The sequence below is a fragment of the Solanum lycopersicum genome, chromosome 5, assembly GCF_036512215.1.
Source record: "Solanum lycopersicum chromosome 5, SLM_r2.1".
Classification (NCBI taxonomy): domain Eukaryota; kingdom Viridiplantae; phylum Streptophyta; class Magnoliopsida; order Solanales; family Solanaceae; genus Solanum; species Solanum lycopersicum.
Genome location: NC_090804.1, coordinates 21,916,436 through 21,935,807, shown reverse-complemented (window position 1 = coordinate 21,935,807; position 19,372 = coordinate 21,916,436). Strand labels below are relative to the sequence as shown.

Below are 19,372 nucleotides of genomic sequence, written 5' to 3'. Positions count from 1 at the left end.
GGTTAAAGCCATCCAAACTTCAGTCTATTTAATAAACAGACACACTATTACCATTAACAAAGATAATTGTCCATATTTCATTCTTTTTGGTAAACTCCATGATTATTCTCATCTAGAAGTTTTTTGTTGTGTGTTTTGTACAATTACCTAGGCATGAACGTCATAAATTATCTGCTAAGGTTGTGTGTGGGCTTTCCTAGGTTATAATGATGTTCAAAAAGACTATCTTTGTTCTGATTCTTCTAGATGACAATTATTAATTTCCACACATGTAATTTTTTTGAGAATCAACTTGTTTACCCTATTACCACTTCAACAAAATCAATCTCTGTCTCATTTTTGTAGAGGTTTGAGAATCAACAAGAATAGAATCTCACATCTCCCAACGAAGACCCTAATGGCATTATTGATGATCCTAGTCAATCAGATACATTCCCTACAGATAATTTAGGCAATACTTGGTCACATAATTCATTGAATACCTCTTTCATTGACTCGTCTGACAATAATGATTATTTTGATGGTAAACCTGTACCAAGTGACCAAATAAATTCTTTCATTCCTTCTCTTAGTCACTCTTAACGTAAAATATCTGCCTCTAATATGGATACTTTCTAGGTAGATACGACCGGTTGTATGCCTTACTTGCTACTTTGAAATTTTTTTTGTCTCAAATACTTACCAACAGGTATCACTTCATGAATGCTAGAAAAAGGCAATGGAAGAGGAATTTTTTTACTTTAGAAGACAATCACACATGGAATTTGATACTCAAACCGCCTAAATCTTCTATTATTGGAAGAAAATGGATTTATTCTGTAAAAATGAAGTATGATGGCACATTGGAGATGCACAAAGCTCGAGTAGTAGCTCCAGGATATAAACAAGAATATGGAATGGACTATGAGGAGACTTTTGCTTTTATTACAAAGATGATGACAATTCGTGTATTGCTCACTAGCATCCATCAAACAGTGGAAACTTCATCAAATGAATGTGAAAAATGCATTCTTACATGGTGACTACATGAGGTTATATACATGAAGCCTCTTCCGAGGTACAACCAAGCTAAACCTGATATGGTTTATCGTCTTCGAGAATCTCTTTACGGTCTCAAGCAAGCAAAACATGCATGGTTTGAGAAGTTTCAATCTACCATCATAAAAGCTGGATTTTCTCAATCTGTTTCTGATTATTAATTATTCATTCGGCACCTCAATACTGGTATGACAGTTTTACTATTGTATGTAGATGATATGATTATAACGGTAATGATGAGAATGGAATTACACAACTCAAGAATCTTCTTAATGCAACTTCTATAATGAAGGACCTTGGCAGGTTAACATATTTTTTGGGGTTGGAGGTAAAGTATTTGCATGATGGTATCATGCTAAGCCAAAGGAAGTATGCAGAGGATCTTGTCGCACAAGCATGTCTAAGTTATCATAAGGTAACTCACACGCCTATGGAGATCAATGAGAAGTACAAAAATGATGATGGTGACCCTGTTGCAGAACCAACATTTTACATGAGGCATATTAGTTGTCTAATTTATTTGATAATAATATGACTTGACATCCCTTATCCAGTTTAAGTCTTGTGCCAATTTGTTACAAATACTTGCCAACATCATTTTGCTACCCTTTTCAGAATCATTCAGTATGTTCGGAGTAAGTTCATCGAGGTCTTTTCTTTCATTCAACATCATTTGTAAATCTTGAAGGATATGCAGATGCAGATTAGGCAGGATGTCTAAACTCTCAAAAGTCTACGTCAGAATGGTGGATGTTAATCAGATCATTACTTGTCTCATGAAAGTGCAAGAAGCATCCAAGAATTTCAAAATTATCAACGGAGGCAGAATATATATCAATGCAGCCGCTTGCTCTGTAATTGTATGGATATGTCGAGTGATGACAGAACTTCATATTTCTGTTGACGGCTCCAGTACATTACATGTTGATAATACTAGTGCAATATAAATATCAACAAATCCAATCCACCATGAGAATACAAAGTACATTGAAGTGGATTGTCGTTATATTCGAGAACTTGTTGTTAATCAAGTCATTAGTCTTCGACATATGACGTCGTATGATCAATTGGCTGACTTGTTCACAAAAGCGATGACAAGGAGCATACATCAATTTCTATTATCCAAATTAATGAATCTTGATAAGTAGCATCAATTTGAGAGGGGATATTGACCATAACATATATGATCTGATATGATTTCAAATCATATCTAATATGATTCTAAATCAAATTTGATATGATATGATTCCAAATATCTTATATGATTCTACATCAAATTCGATATGATCCTGATATGATATTGTGCTAGAATTAAGCTTGTACCTTTGTATATAAAGAGTAAATAGTTAAATAATTGTAAAGATAAGAAATACAAAATAGTTTTCAAACTCTTTTTTGTCTGATCTCTCAATTGTTAACAAGAACAAATTGGTCTACTACGCTTTAATTGTGATCCAGACTCATTTATCTTAACATTTGTCCTATCAGAACATCAACTCGAACTTGAGCATTAGCAGCGAGGATATATGATTTAATAACCCGTAAAATGTTAGTAAATGCACTCAGCAGTTGATTTGCAATATTTTGCTAATAAATAATCTTTTGAACTTCTTGCTCACATTAATTTGTTCGAGGATCTAAATAAGATAGTAAAAGTAAGTCCAATCTATCTCATTTCCCAACTATTTTTGTTCCCCCTAATGTTGGGTATACTAATTCATCAAAATGACAATCAACAAACCTTACCGTAAATAAATCTCCAGTTTTAGGTTTCAAATATTTTATAATAGAACGAGATTCATACACAATATATATCTCCAATTTTCTTTTGGGCCCCATCGTTGTATGTAATGGTGGAGAAATTGGAACATATATCGCACAACCAGATATTTTAAGATGGAAAATGTTTGGATCCTGACCATAAACTAATTGTAATGGGGAGATGTCACGATAACTGGTTGGCCTTATGCGCACAATGTTGCTACATGTAAAATAACATGCCCCCATACTAAAACAAGCAACTTTATTCTTATCAACAATGGTCTAGCTATCAATTTAAGAAATTTAATCAATCACTGCTAAACCATTTTGAGTATGAACATGTGCAACAAGATGTTCAATTGTTATTCCTATGGATAAATATTAATCATTAAATGCCTGAGATGTAACTCGCCAATATTATCAAGACGAATTGTTTTTACTGAATAATCTGGAATTGTGCTTTTAACCTTATTATTTGAGCCAACAACCTCACAAAATTTATATTGCGAGTTGACAATAAGCACACATGCGACCATCTTGTAGATGCATCTATCAAGACCATATAATATTTAAATGTTCCACATGCAGGGTGAATATGTCCACATATATCACCATGTATCCATTCTAGAAATGCCAGGGATTCCATCCCGATCTTAGCCACCGATGATTTGATAACCAACTTTTCTTGTGAAAAGCAACACGTGAGAGTTCCTTTGATTGAAGAAAATTTTGATTCTTTAAAGTATGCCCATGAGAATTCTCAATTATTCTGCGCATCATGTTATAATCGAAATGGCCCAATCGGTCATGCTAAATGACAAAATCATTAGAATCAATAAACCTTTTCTTTATCACGACATGTGATTCAACCATTCCAATGTTTGTATGGTACAACCCAGAAGAAAGTGCAGATAACTTTTCATGCACAATTTTCTTCTCCACATTTATCGTAGTAATATAAAGATATTCCACTTTTCCTTCATTTGTAGTCTTAATATGATAACCATTTTGGCAAATAACCTTGAAACTTAATAAGTATCTTTTGAGACTTACTACAATATAATCATTATTAATTATCAATATTATTTCTTCAGGTAGTAGTAAAGCCACTCTTCTAGAGCCCTAAATCAATTTTGTACTACCGGATATTCTATTAACACATGCCCTTTTCATATTCAAATGAGAGAAATATTTTTTTCTCTTAATATTGTATGAGTTGCGGAACTGTCCATAAGGTAGAGCTTCAATATAGGCTAGGCCCGTTGGGACGACTTGGCCTAACCCAAGATTTAATAGGTCTGGTCTAATATTTTTGGAACCCATTTAAGAAAAGAACTTTTTAGCCCGGCTTGAATAAACTGCTGATTTGTAGGGCTTGAGAAATATTTGTAGGGCCGGCCTGTGGGCTAATAAAAAATAATCAAAAATTATAATATAATATTAAAATTTAATATTAAAGAGAGTCCAAACTCAAAAAAAAATAGCTTAATATTTCTATTTAGATACTTATACTTTTACTTGAAAAAAAACTTAATAAATATTTTATAAAGATAATTTTATTTGTGGATTTGATTAACAAATAGTAACATTAATATTATGTAATATTGTTTTGTCGATATTTATGATAATATTTTTACATTATAATTTATAATTTATATAATAGATCATTAAAAAAATATTTTTTTAAAAAAAAGTGGACTGGCCCGGCAAGCATGTAACACGTACTTGTGGGTTGGGCCGGCCGTTTTCTGGCCGCACCGAAAATGGGCTAGCACGGTCTAACCCATAAAATGTCAAAACATGTATGGGTTAGCCCATATTGACAGCTCTACTAGAAGGTATATATCTCCATTATTCATCTTGGATCCAACTGAAGATTGAGAATTTTTTTTATCTTCATAAAAATAAACATACATAATAAGAAGTACGAAACTTAAGTAAAGAAAATTTAAGTACATGAACTTTAAGTAATACATTAAAAATAATAACATTATTCATTTCTCAGTTCAGTTATCAGTCTTCAGTTGCGGTCCCCAAAGAAGTTCTTAGCTTCTAGATGAGTAATATCATCAAGCCTATCAAAAGCATCATCTTTCAATACCAAATTTGTATCAACATTCTCATCAAATTTTTGAGAAAATCCTGCTTGAGCATCATCCTTGAGAGTCAAATGTGACTCCACCTGAACATTATAAGAAGAGACACCATCTTTTTTTCTTTTTTATATTGAATGAATTTTGATAAAGACTGACAAAATGCTCAGGTGCCCAACATTCATTGGAGATTTATTTTTTCAATGACCTTTTAGACCTCAACGATGGCAATGATAGACCTTTCCTTTAGAAGGATTATTTTGAGAACACATATAGTCATTTCCTTTGTTATGACCACCACCTTGACGATTATTATATAACCTTTGCCCTTGGCATGCCGACACACATTTTCATGACTCCAATTATTTTGTCGTATTTCATACTGGCTATGTGTTTTTGCCCTGCGTGCCTTCGGTAATGGAGCACTTCCAACGGAATGAGCTTTATGATTTTTTATTAAAAGGTTAGTATGTTGCTCAACCACCAGAAGACATGCGACTAAATCAAATTATTTTTTAAAATTGTCTTCACGGTATTGTTGTTGTAATATCATATTGGAGACATGGAAAGTAGTTAGTATCTATTCTAACATATCCTCATCTTTTATAACTTCTCCACATAATTTTAATCAGGAAGTGAATCTAAATACAATAAAGTTATACTCAATTACAGTTTTATAATCTTGAAATCTTAAGTGCATCCACTCATAATGAGTCCTTTCAAATACCTTGTCTTGACATGGTCATACCTTTCTTTCAATAAATATCCATAGTTCAAGTGAATCTTTCACTGTTAAATATTCAACCTTAAGGCTTTCATCGTGATGATGACAAAGAAAAATCATAATTTCATTTTATTCTGACTTGATGCCTTATTTCCTTCGATTACACAATCACCACGACCCATAGCAGTAAGATGAATTTCAGCATTGAGTATCCTCAACAAATAATTCTTTTCAGAAATGTTAAATGCCATAAATGCAAGCTTTGACAAATTCTTCAAGGTGAAAACTATCATAAAATAGTTGAGTTAATAACATGATTTGATTTCTTTATAATAAAAGAGATATTAATATTTTAAATGGTTAAGAATTCGTACAAAATACATTATATGCACGAACATGAAATATTATTATGTAGTTTATATATATATATATATATTCTTATTTTACAATATTTATTACTAGCTTCAATAGTTATTAACGCCAAAATTCTGTAAGATTTTCAATTTATTTAATATAATGCTATTATTCTTTATGATACACTAATAATTATCATAAATATAAGAAAATACTTACAATTATTTTAACGAGCATGAAATCATATTAATTACTTAGTCATTAATTTAGAGTTATAAGTTAGTGGCATATAAACAACATAACAATATAAACCTGAAACATATTGATTATTATTTGTAACACCTCTAAAACGAATTAGGTGAAGCTAGAGCCTAAAATGTGTGTAATGAGGTTTTGAAGTCTTAAAATGGTTAAGATTGATGTTTTGAGGAAATGTCTAAAGTTTGGTGATGTTTGGAGGTCAAACGACCATGATGTTCGAAAGATTAGCTTTAAGACGTGCTTCTGTGATCTAGTGTGTCTTAGCATATTTCACGTATTTTTTGGAGTCTAAATTGATAGTAGAGGTTCCTAATTTCTAGATGAACTTTTTTAGGGTTGAAATACTTGGGCACGACTCCCCAAGGACAGACATAGAGGTCCTTCAGGAGGACCGAACCTTGGGCTAGCAATCTGCCCAAGGCTACAACAAATTACACATGGAGGGACCAGCCCGTGTCGCGGACTTGGTTCATGAGGGGCCAAATTTTGGTCTAAGTCGAGGACACAAGGCGAACTCTATTGTTTCAAAAATTATTTATAAGAATCGTGTGGGAGTAGCTTCGCATCACGGACTTGTTTTCCTACAATAACTCCAAAATTTTAAGTTGAGTTTGACTTGGTTAAAAGGTCTTATAAGTACAGGGGTATTTTTGGGACTAATTATAGGCAGTTATTGAACCTTTTAAACCCTAATTCACCATTCAAATTAAAATCCTCAAGTCCAAAATAAAAGCTCTCCATTCTTTCTCTCTAAAAAACTCCATTGATGAAGATTTGAAGCTCCAAGGAAGAAGACATATTTTCCAAGTTTTCTTCATCAATTTAGTGGACTTTTATTCAAAATTAAGGTATGGTGTTTCATCCTTGAATCCTATTTCTTCAAGGAGTCAATTTCAATGGTTTTCAAAGATGATCAAAAATAGGAATTCTTTTATTTTGATTTCTAGCCATGGGTTTGTGCATAAAATAATTTGAATCAATGATTTCTGATATAATTGATGTTAATTGAATGATTTTAGTTCAAATTTATTATTAACCCATGCAAATCATGAAATCCTAATTTTGACTATATTATGGGTGATTTGATCATGCCCAATTGTATTGAATTTTTATTTAGAATATGTTGGGCTATTGAAATATGTACAAATTATGGTAGAATTGTATATAGGATGTCCTAATTTGATGATTTTCTTATTGGGTCTTGTTGGATTAATTGTATATTGTGATTATTGGGTTGAATTGGTGATCATGACTATTGGTAAGAGCCTTTATGGATTAAATTGACTATGGATTGGAGTTTTAGTGAATGGAATGGTGGTATGTTGACCTAACCTTCTCTATATTGTGTAGTATAGGTATTTCAATAGTGATGTTTGGTATGGTCCACTTATGGTGGCGGTGCTTATCTGCTATGAATTGTGAAAGAATGTGGCCTTGTCGGCGTTACTTTATGAATAATAACATTATCATGTTCTAACTTGGATATGTGATCATTGTGAAGGTCTATATGACTTACGTGTATATGTGAAGTCAAAGTATGTGTTCTTCGAATTGATTATATGTGATCATGATAGACTATAGTGATGCCTATATGTGTATACTTGATGATGAAGTGTGAATCTTCCTAGTTGACTATATGAACATTATGATGTTATCTTGATGTTTCTATAGAAGTGTGTGTAGGGTGACTTGAAACCATACTAAGTTGATCCCATGTGTTACTTGAATGATATTGTACATGTGATAAGATGATAATGAAGTGTGTCTTGTTTTGGTAGATCTATGTCCCTTACTTTATACATGAAGAATGTGAATATGATCCTTGACTTAGTAGGCTAAAGAACCTTTGTCATGAATGTGTATGTATGATTGAAATGTGACCTTGAACATTGTTCAGATGGTCATTTATGTGGAACCTTCAACGTAGATAGAAGGTTATGATATTCTTGAAGTTGAAAGCCATAAAGTTATCCTTCTTGTGTAAGTGATGGACTTAGGGATTGGTTTGCTGGAACGACATGAAATCATCCTTAATAAATTCATTGAGATATTCTATTTGACCATTGAGCGGCAGCCTTAGTGGACCCCTTTGGTGAGGTGTATTATGAAGTGGTTGTGACTTCTATATATTACCTATTCATATACTCCTTAGATTGAAGTATTCTATGAGAACAAAGGCTAGCACCGAGTTAGTATGCTTGGGGAGTATCTCTATTTAAGATGATACTAGAGTACAAAGAAACTCTTGATATTCCTTAATCATGTGCCTACATGGGATGTGTCTTAGTTCTACCATTGGCAAGTATAACACCCTCCATCGGAGTAGGATTGACTCTGGATTCCATACCTAGCTAGTATATACAATGTTGGTTATTGCCTATTCTTATCATGTGGGATACATGCTAGTGTTGGAGAAGTACTACAAAGTTTAGGTAGTGGAATGAGACGCTATCTAGACATTTCATGAGTAGGTTTTGAAGATGTTAGTATGTAGGTTCCCTAGGTCTTCTCCGATACCAATATGTGAAAGTCTTTAAGTGTTGAATGTCTCTTAAATGGTTTAATGAACCTAATGATTTAGTTAAATGCATGTTAATGAAAAGGTACTTATCTAAAGTAAGTTTAAGGATTGCTTAGGTAGGCTTGGAGAAGGTGTATGGGTGTTCTCTTCATGTCTTACATAGGTGAGTCTTAGAGTAATTCTAGGTAGGGAGTTAAATATATGAAATGGGAATAATCTTATCTTAGGTAATCTTTAGGATCACTTAGGTGTGTGCGAAAGGTTTGTATGGGCGGTCACTTCTAACTCACTCAAGTGAGCCTTAGAATAACCTTTGGTAGGAGTGTCTCATGTTTATGTGATTTGAAGTGATCTTGATGTTATATTGTGGAATGTGACTTATATATTCTTATGTAGACTTGTAAGTGACTCTTATACTTGTTTCATGAAGTTTTACTTAAAAAGAGCATATTTTATACAAATGTCCTTTTAGCATGATTTTATTGCATTATACCATACTTGGTGCATTCTAATGTACTAATTCCATATATTTTATATTATCTCTAAAGGTATAGGTGGCATTTGAGAGGAGTCTTTGAAGTGGATCTTGGATTAGTATTCATTCAAGCAAATTTGGGGTAGTGTCCTCAATTGATTCGAGGACGTCACTATGTTTAGTTTTCTTTGTTAAAAGTATAGTAATAGACTTAGATGTTTCTATATATTGATGTATGGGTCGTGACCCAAGATATTCGTGTGTCTAAGATGGCGACTCTGAGACTTAGACTTTATTTATGATTTTCTATAAAAAGCGATATTTTGAAGTATTACTATTTTGTATGAAAATTTTTAATTTTGCACTACTTTTTATACATATATGCAATGAATAATGTCAAAGGCTTGTACAAGACCTCTGAGAGGTCAAGTACGCCGTGCCACGATTTGAGAATACCATATCTTCTAGGGTATACTCTCAAATCGTGACAATTATGCTTAGTAAAGTATCATAATAATACCCAATCAAGTCATAAACGCTTTAATTAAATTGCATATCAAAGATTTATGCATGTCCTATTGTAGATGTTATAAACATTTATTTGTATACCTGACTCTAACGAAAAATTGATTAACTTTTAGGGGAAAAAATAATTCTGAATTAAGTAATTCTCAGATGGTTAGAGACTCATGATGATAACATGTTGTAAAACAAGAGAAAAATATAAGAATAGTAAATAATATAGGGAGACAAAATAGTGATGAAAAGTATAAATCTATTCAATTGTTTATTTCACAAGGGTAAAAGATAGCTTTTATAGGATTTAAAAAACATAAATTTACATCTTTTAACAAAATATATTAGTGCAACTTTAATACTTACATTAAATAGTGATCTCAGGCATATTTATATGCCTAAGTAGTTGATAGTTGTCCATGTTTTAGTGTTGTTAAAAGACAATCTTTAGTTATTAGCTTCATTTTGTGGTTGATTGGGTTGATTAACAACTTACACACATGATCAGTAATTTCAAGAATTCTCAAAAAAATTGGAGCTAGAGCGAAGAAAAACAAGGAAAATAGACGGAAGTGGAAAAAATGACAGAGTGTGGAAGCACCTAGGCGAGGCGCACTGGCAGGCGTGCCGCGCCAGGGCTTGTCGCTTAGAACTATTGTTGAGGCGCGGTGCGCGAAGGCTATACGCTCAGAGAATGTGTCCGGACGCGATGATGGCGCACCGCGCCAAGCATTACTTGAGTACCAGAATGTTCTGGGCGCGATGGAGGCACGCTGCCCCAAGCAAATTCTGACTTTTCCAAATTTTAAACATTAACTACGAGTTCTAATTTGAATAGGATTTTTGTTGAACTCTATCACTACTATAAATAGATCCTAGGGCTGCCATCGTAACTCTTCTATTTTACGGATTTGTTTATGAAAAATTACATTTTCTTGATTATTATGAGCATGACTAGCTAAACGCCCTAGTTCTGGGGCTGCAACTACGTATTGATTGTTGAGTATTTGAAGCTTTATTAATTAATCTTCGGTTGTCAATTCAAATTACTTTTATATTCTTGTTTTACTATTTCTTGACTACCATCTAGGGATAAATCTAGTGTCTAAATCTTGAATTGACTATAGGAGAGATTAGATAGACCAGAGAATTTAGAGAGCTCGGTCCACCCATTTAATTGAGGAGATTAGTGTTCAGGAGTGACGCCCAAAAGACGAACACCTTGCTTGGTTGCGAAATGGGATGAAATATAAATGTTTGCCAGTTAGTTTATTTATCCCTGATCAACGATATAGTGAGATAGTTAACTGGGGTAGGTGACGAGAAGTGGTTAACCCGGATCATACAATCAACCCTATAAGCCAGTAATTTGACAATTGAAGTAGTTCTAAGCCGATATTATGATGCATGACATTCGTTATATGTTGTAATTCTGAAATTGCTTTTGATCTTGCCTGAAACATTACATTAAAGTTGTTCACTATTGTTTACTTCAAATTCAATCCATAATAGTCTTAGCTAACCATAAAACATTCAATCTGTGAAGTAGTTATTTTCTCTTTAATTGTGAATTTGAGTGTGAATATAAGTTGATCATAAGTCCCTTGAGAACGATAACTCATTTCAAAAAGATATTCTTTTACTTGCGCAACCACGTACACTTGCGTGTATACTAGGGAGCAACAAATAGGTTCATTACGTTATGTTGATGATGAAAAGAAACATCCACAATTCAATGGTTTTATAACACATGAAAACTTTAATAATTTTGCAAGAAAATTCGTAACTAATTTACATTGCGATTTTGAAAATCCCTATATGATTTATTTGGAGATTATAAAATATGCGGGTTATAATTACCTAGGAAGTTTTACCTTTTAAAATTTTTGGTAAGAAAATTCACAGGTAACGTTACCTGTGAATTCTCATATATAATTTGTAAATAAATCCCCAAGTAATTTGTACTTTTCTAGTAGTGTTTGGAGACAAAGCAAATAATGGCTTTAGGTTGTTCATTTCTACATATAGTTTACCATGTACGCATCATTGAGGGAATCAACAAGAGGCCCCATTGTCAGAGTGGTTTCAACAGGTCCCAGTCTCCTGGAAAAGGGTTCTAAGGTCGAGGTTATCTACAACAATTCTAGTCTTAGTATGCCGGTTTAGACAGTCCTATAGATTATAAATGATGGCACAAGTGGTAACAATCTGATGAATTCACTACTAAAAAAAGGCCAAAAAGAGACCTAGAAATGGAGACCTCAAAAATAGTTCAATAATAAGAGACCTCATGAGGTCTCTATTTAAATTAATATCTTTTAATTTTTTTTAATGTAGGAGAGACCTCGTGAGGTCAATTTAATGAATATTTTTTTTACCTGACTTATTTAAAAAATTTAAATTTTTAATCTAATTCTCATAAAATTAGAGACCTCATGAGGTCTCTTAAACAAAACAATAAACCTAGCCAAAATTAAAATAGCTCGCTTTCTTCCCTCTCTCTTTCTCGTCGACCCTCTCTCTGTATCGTCTCTCTTTCTCGTCGACCCTCTCTCTCTCTGTATCGTCTCTCTCTCATCGTTCCTCTCCGCCGTTGTCTTCTCCGTCTCCTCTATCTGTCGTCATCTTCTCCATCTCCATCTCCATCTCCGCCGCCAGATCTCCGCCATTTGCAGTCGTGCTTCAGCAGGTGGAGGTCGCGCCGCCTCCATCTCCGCCATTTGCAGTCGCCTCAGCAGCAGCGTTCCCCTTTGACTCTAGGTAAACTTTTTGAACAAATTAATTCTTTGAAAATAAGTTAGTTCTAGTGTTAACATTTTTCTTGAGGGTAGAAAGACAAGTGGGATTGGGATTTTCTTGGTTGTTGAAGGGACGAAGAAACAGAAAGGTTCAATCTTTGTGTGTTACAAGTTTAGTTTCAGATGGTTCATCAATTGCTGAAAATCAGAAAGTGTTGAAGGGCTTTAGATGTCTCTGTTGTTGGTTTTCAATTGATTCCACATTCTTGTACTGCCCCTTTTTGTGTTCTTGAGTTTGAAGTTAACATTTGTATTTATGAATTTGAGATATGGCTTTCAAGTTGCTCCAATTACTGAAAAATTTGTTTGTTAAGCTTAAGTATCAACACTAGTTGATCCTATTGATGACAAAATTGATTTTCTTTGAAAATCAATTTGTGTCCATCTAGTGTTGACACTTACCTTTAAATTTTAGAAATAATTATTTGTTAAGCATAAGTACCAAACACTAGTTGATCCTATTGATGACAAAATTGATTTTCTTTTGAAAATCAATTTGTGTCCATCTAGTGTTGACACTTAGCTTTAAATTTAGAAATAATTATTTGTTAAGCTTAAGAACCAACACTAGTTAATCCTATTGATGACAAAATTGATTTTCTTTGAAAATCAATTTGTGTCCATCTAGTGTTGACACTTAGCTTTAAATTTTAGAAATAATTATTTGTTAAGCATAAGTACCAACACTAGTTAATCCTATTGATGACAAAATTGATTTTCTTTTGAAAATCAATTTGTGTCCATCTAGTGTTGACACTTAGCTTTAAATTTTAGAAATAATTATTTGTTAAGTTTGTAACTATCGTGTTAGTATTAAGTTAAACTAAACTAATTAAACTTAGAAATTTGTTAAGTTATTTGGTAAGTTAAACTTGTTACAATAGTATAAGAAATTAAGTTAAAAATAAACTAGTTAGAATTAGAAAGTTCTTAAGTTGGTTAATACGTTACATTGGTTACTATAGTGTTGGAATTAAGTCAAAACTAAACTAATTAGACTTAAAATTTTGTTAAGTTGGTTTATAAGTTAAAGTTGTGACTATAGTGTTTGAATTAAGTTAAAACTAAACTAATTAGATTTAGAAATTTGTTAAGTTGGTTAATAAGTTAAACTTGTTACTATAGTATTAAAATTTAGTTAAAACTAGACTAATTAGACTTAGAAATTTGTTAAGTTGGTTAATAAGTTAAATTTGTAACTATTGTGTTAGTATTAAGGTAAAACTAAACTAATTAAACTTAGAAATTTGTTAAGTTATTTGGTAAGTTAAACTTGTTAAAATTTGTTTTCAGTAAATTATTACATAATGTAGTGCTTGACAAATTTAATTTATGATTCTTATGTAGATGGATCGTAGTTGGATGTATAATATGACTAATTTTGGTCGAATGGGGCTAAGACCTGAATTTGTAGAAGGTGTCATTGGTTTTGTGGAGTATGCAAAGACATTAGATCCTTTTCAACATAGTGGTATGATTAAGTGTCCTTGTAATAAATGTCAATGTTTGAATTATGAAAAACCAGATGTTGTTGAGCTTCATATCTATCGAAATGGGTTTAAAAAAGAATACACTGTGTGGACTAGTCATGGAGAAATTGATAATAAATTTGATGTATTCCAACATTATGTGTCTGGAGAAAGTAGTAGCAATGTGAATTCTAATGCACAAAATTATAGAATTGATGACATGGTTCAAGATGCTTTTGGTGTGCATTCTAATTTTGATTTTGCTAATCAAGGTGAAGAAGCTCCTAATGTTGAATGTAAAATTTTCTTTGAACAATTGGAATCTGCTAGTCGGCCTTTATATGAGGGGAGTCCACACTCACAGTTGTCTATTGCGGTTAGATTATTAAGTATCAAATCAGATTGGAATGTTCCTCAAGGGGCAATGGACTCTGTGATTGACCTTATTCATGATTTAGTTGACCCAAATCTAGAGATACCTGATAATTTCTATAAGGCAAAGAGGTTGGTATCAAAGTTAGGAATGTCATCGATGAGAATTCATTGTTGTGAAAATGGTTGCATGTTATACTATAAGGATGATATTGATCTAGAATCGTGTAAGTTTTGTGGAAAATGTCGTCATAAACAGACAGCTAGTGGGAAGAAAGTTCCTATTAAGGCAATGCATTACTTACCTCTTATACCAAGGTTAAAGAGGTTGTATGCGTCTAAGATCTGCTCCTCATATGAGATGGCACCATGAACATAGAAGACCACCTGGAGTTATGTGTCATCCATCCGATGGAGAGGCTTGGAAGCATTTTGATAAAACATATCCACAATTTTCAGCTGAACCACGTAACATTAGATTGGGTAAAAAATGTGCTTGGCGTCCGGAACATGAGGCCAAAATTTGTGTAAACTTTCACAAGAAAGCTACGCATACTCTTGCTAGTTTGTTTAATAAAGCTCGTAGAGATAATAACAAACCTAGCTGGGTTCTACCGGAGGATTGGGCAAAATTACTCGTGCATTGGAAATATGATCCAGGATTTAATCAGATGAGTGACATCGGTAAAATGCAAGATCATCTACTAAGGGTGGTTCTCTACACACAAGTGGGGCTCAAAGTCAAGGAAGTGTTAGGAGGAAATTGGTGTGTATCATTTTCTTTGTGTTTATATATTTTATGTATTAATATTTAATTACTCTTGATTATAACTTTATTATTTTATGTAGGAAAAGGAACTAGGAAGACCGATAACTCAAGCTGAGGCATTTAAGGCAACACACATTAAAAAGAAGAAAAATCCTGAAAATCCAGACGTGTGGGTTGAACCGCGAGCTGAAATGACCTATGTAAGCCTCTAATTTTAAAAAATAATTACTTATTTTCTAAATTTATATTCTCATATGATAACATTCAATTTTGGAATCGATATCTTCAAGCTTTGGAGGATTTAGAACAAACTCTGCCGGAAGAAAATCGAGGTATGCCACTTACTCAAGAACAGGATGATAGAGTTTGGTTAGACTTGACTTGTGGGCCGAGTAGATATGGGTATGCATATGGAATGCCGCATAAAACCTTTCGTGAATTTTCTTCTGAGTTTGAAGGCCTAAATAGTTCAAATCATGATGAATCGACGAAGAAAAATTTGGCTATGGAGAAAAAGATTGTTGAGCTATCTAGCCAATCCTAAGAATCACGGGCTAGGGAAAGGCGGTTGGAATTACAGTTTGTGGGTCTTAAGGCTCAATTCGATGCATTACTTGCTTCAGGAGGGATTCCCCCTTGTTCTGGTGATGTCACTTTCCCTCCTCGACCTCCTCAATCTCTACCTACTTAATATCCAATGTATGGTCAACAAAAGAAATATGACCCATGAGACTAGTAGTGATGAAGAAAGTGATGATTATGTGGCAAACACACTATCACATTAGTGAAGTTTAGACTTGTGATAGTTAACTTATGGATCATTTTGTTAACTTTATAATTTTGTGATGGGAATTATTTGTTTTGTGAATACATGATAACGTTGCAATGTATTATATAACTTATGTATATCATGGTTTTTGTTTAATATATAATTATGTTGAAGTGAGTTGCAATTGAGTTGATAAGAGAATATTTAGTAAATGTATTGCTTCAATTGATTTTTTGAAGCTCTTTGAGTTTGATTTGGGTACTGAATTAAAATGACAAGTGATGAGAAGGCGCAGAAATAGTAATTTTCTGCCAGTTTTTTCCAGAAAAAGAGACCTCATGAGGTCTCTTTTTTGCATTAATTTTCCAGATATTTCATAATAGAGACCTCATGCGGTCTCTCTTTTGCATTTATTTATTAGATATTTCATAATAGAGACCTCATGAGGTCTCTATTTAACATTTTCTATTTTATAAATGCAGAAAAGAGACCTCATGAGGTCTCTCTTTTGCATTAATTTTTTCAGATATTTCATAATAGAGACCTCATCAGGTCTCTAATTAACATTTTATATTTTATAAATAAAGAAAAGAGACCTCATGAGGTCTCTTTTCTGCATTATATTTTCCGTAAATTTCATTATAGAGACCTCACGAGGTCTCTAAAAATAAATGCAGAAAAGAGACCTTATGAGGTCTCTCCTTTAAAATAATATAAAATTAAATTAAATAATATCTTAGCAACCTAATGAGATCTCTTTATTAAAATATAAAATTAAATAATATAATAAAATTGTGACCTCATTAGGTCTCTATATAAAAAATATAAAATTAAATTAAATAATATAGTAGTGACCTCATGAGGTCTCTTTTTTTTAAAAAAATCAGATAATTTGTTGGTGACCTCGTGAGGTCTCCGTTTGGCGACCTTATGAGGTGTCTGTAAAAAAGTGACCTGCATTTTACTGACCTACCGTTGAGGTCTCTTTTTCCCGAAAAGAGACCTCGTGAGGTCTCTTTTCTAGGTCTATTTTTGGCCTTTTTTTAGTAGTGTTTAGACTTCTCAGAGTGCACAACCAAGGTATTTAGGTATGGTGTCCGGTCAGGTTCAGTCAAAACATCTCAGAGGGGCAGTTCTATTAGAGGTTATTGCGAGTGTGGTGTAATAGGTCACTTTTCTCAAGAGTGCCCTACACTCAGCATCATAGAAGGTAAGGCCAGCAAGTTTAGGCCCCAGGGCTCTGGTTCAGTCGATTAGAAGTGGTCCCCAAGGTACTAGAGGTGGTCATGTGCAGAAAAATCGGATGGTTGAGGTGGATGCAATTATATGTATGTTTTTCTAGGGAGGCTGGAGGCGGATACATTAGATATGCTATTTTCACAGGTTCGATCTTCGTCTCTCATCGACTCTGATGCTTTTGATGTTGGCCTAGGTTGTGTCTTGATGCAACATGGTAGAGTTATTAATTAATTATATTTTCAGGCAGGTGAACCTTAATGAGAAGAATTAAGTCACTCATGACATGGAGCTAGTGCTAGTAGTCTTCGAGTTGAAGATTTGGTGGCACCACTTTTTATGGAGTTCTCTTTGATGTATTCACCAATTATCGTAGCCTTTCTTATATCTTCAGCAAGGTACCTTAATATGAGATAGACAAGTAAATTGAGTTACAAAAGGACTACGACGTTTCTATACTCTATCACCCGAGCAAGACTACTGTGGTACATACTTTTAGAGTTGCAAGACGGTAACTGTAGGGGCGGATCTATGGGTGCTCGTGGGGATGCCACGACACCGACTGATCTCAGAAAAAACTTTGTATATACATGTATATTTGTATAAGAAAGTTAATATATAGTTTCTTTGCCACCCACTAAACAGTATGGTAAATAGTTTAATTGGCAAAGTAGGTCATGTGCCACATATCTAGTGTGGCATTGAACCTCGTCTGCGACATTAATTTTTTTTGGAAGTGAAGCTTTTTCTTTCTCTTTTTTCCTTTTTTTTGGGTCATTTTTATTCACCTTTTTCTTTCTTTCTTTTTTTTCTCTTTTTTTTGTCATTTTTATTAATGTGTGAAGCTTTTCTTTTTCTTTTTTTACTTCCGTTCATTCTTATTTATTTATTAGTATTTTTTATTAATTCTAATTGATTCTTATTCACCATAATTAATTCTTAAGTTTCTTTACTTTTTCTTTCACCAATTATTAATCTTTTGATATGGGTGTCTCGTGTTTATTCTTTTATTAATTAATGAGTATTGAATTATGAACGTGACATAAATATTATTAAGAATATATTTGAATAGTAATTTTAAAAAAATATAAGTTTGTAAAAATAGTGAATATTATTATTAGAGTTCTTTTAATTTGAAAGTTCTTTCGATCTTCACCAACGTTCTTGGTAAGTAGGATGGCTAGATTGAGCTAAAATTTGTAGTCTCTTTGTTATATTTTGCAACAACGCATAAATTCAATATATTAAGTTAACACTATTAGATAGTTTATAAAAACTCAAACTTTAGAATGAAAATTCTTTTTTTTCCTCAAAGTTTCAGCGAATAAAGCCACTAATTCCTAAAAAAAATAAACATTGAATTACTTATTTAGTATCTAAAAGTAAATATTACCAACATGCATGTTTAATTGATTTGTTTATAAAAATCGAAAAAAGATAAATAACTCAAAATTAAAGCAATCGACCCGCTTTACTTAAACAACACGGCACCAAGGACCTCCAAATCGTGCCTTTGACGGTAAGCATGGAGAGTTTGGATTTCCTAGATGTGGAGGAGAGACCTATGACTTTAGCCATTCATTACTTACCCAATTAGATGATTATGCTTGATATTTCTTAGTTGGGAAGAGTACTTACATGTGTGGAGGCTAGATTGTCCTTGCTCGAGCAGATTTTGGCCCAACAATTTGAGGATTCGCAGTTGAAGGTGATTCGGGACAGGGTCCTTATCGTTGAGGCTAGGAAGGTGACCTTAGATCCAGAGGGCATCTTGAGGATTGAGGGTTGTATCTATGTTCCTAGAGTTGGTAAGTTGCTTGGGCTGATTCTTCCTATTGTTTTAGATATTTGATGATGTATCGTGATCTAGACAACACTATTAGTGATCTGGGACATTGTTTTATAGAAAAACAAAAATACAATTCAACACCTATCATTTACTTAAGTTACTTGTTCATCCGTCCATTTAACTAACAATATTAATCTCAAAGCAAGTGAGTCGTTGTACCATTATTACTTCATCTATAGAGCCACTTACTATCGTCATTTCAAATACAAAGTCACTCAACTAATACAAACGATATTTCTAATAGATATGGCTTGAGTAAAAATTTTTCGATGAGTCATTCTGATAAAAAGAAAGGAAGGTCAATTTAAATGGTTCAATAGCCATATTTCTTTAATACTTAAAAATATTTTCGAGTTTTTTCTTTACT

General features: G+C 33.0%; 1 long non-coding RNA gene across 1 annotated transcript; it reads right to left on the bottom strand.

Annotated features, from left to right (window-relative positions):
- Positions 1–4,670: 4,670 nt before the first annotated feature.
- Positions 4,671–19,028, bottom strand: LOC138348538 (uncharacterized). Its single transcript, XR_011221214.1, has 2 exons — positions 18,795–19,028; positions 4,671–5,333 (listed from the first exon to the last, which is right to left on the bottom strand). It is a non-coding gene; the product is annotated as an uncharacterized lncRNA (long non-coding RNA).
- Between the last annotated feature and the right edge of the window lie 344 nt (positions 19,029–19,372).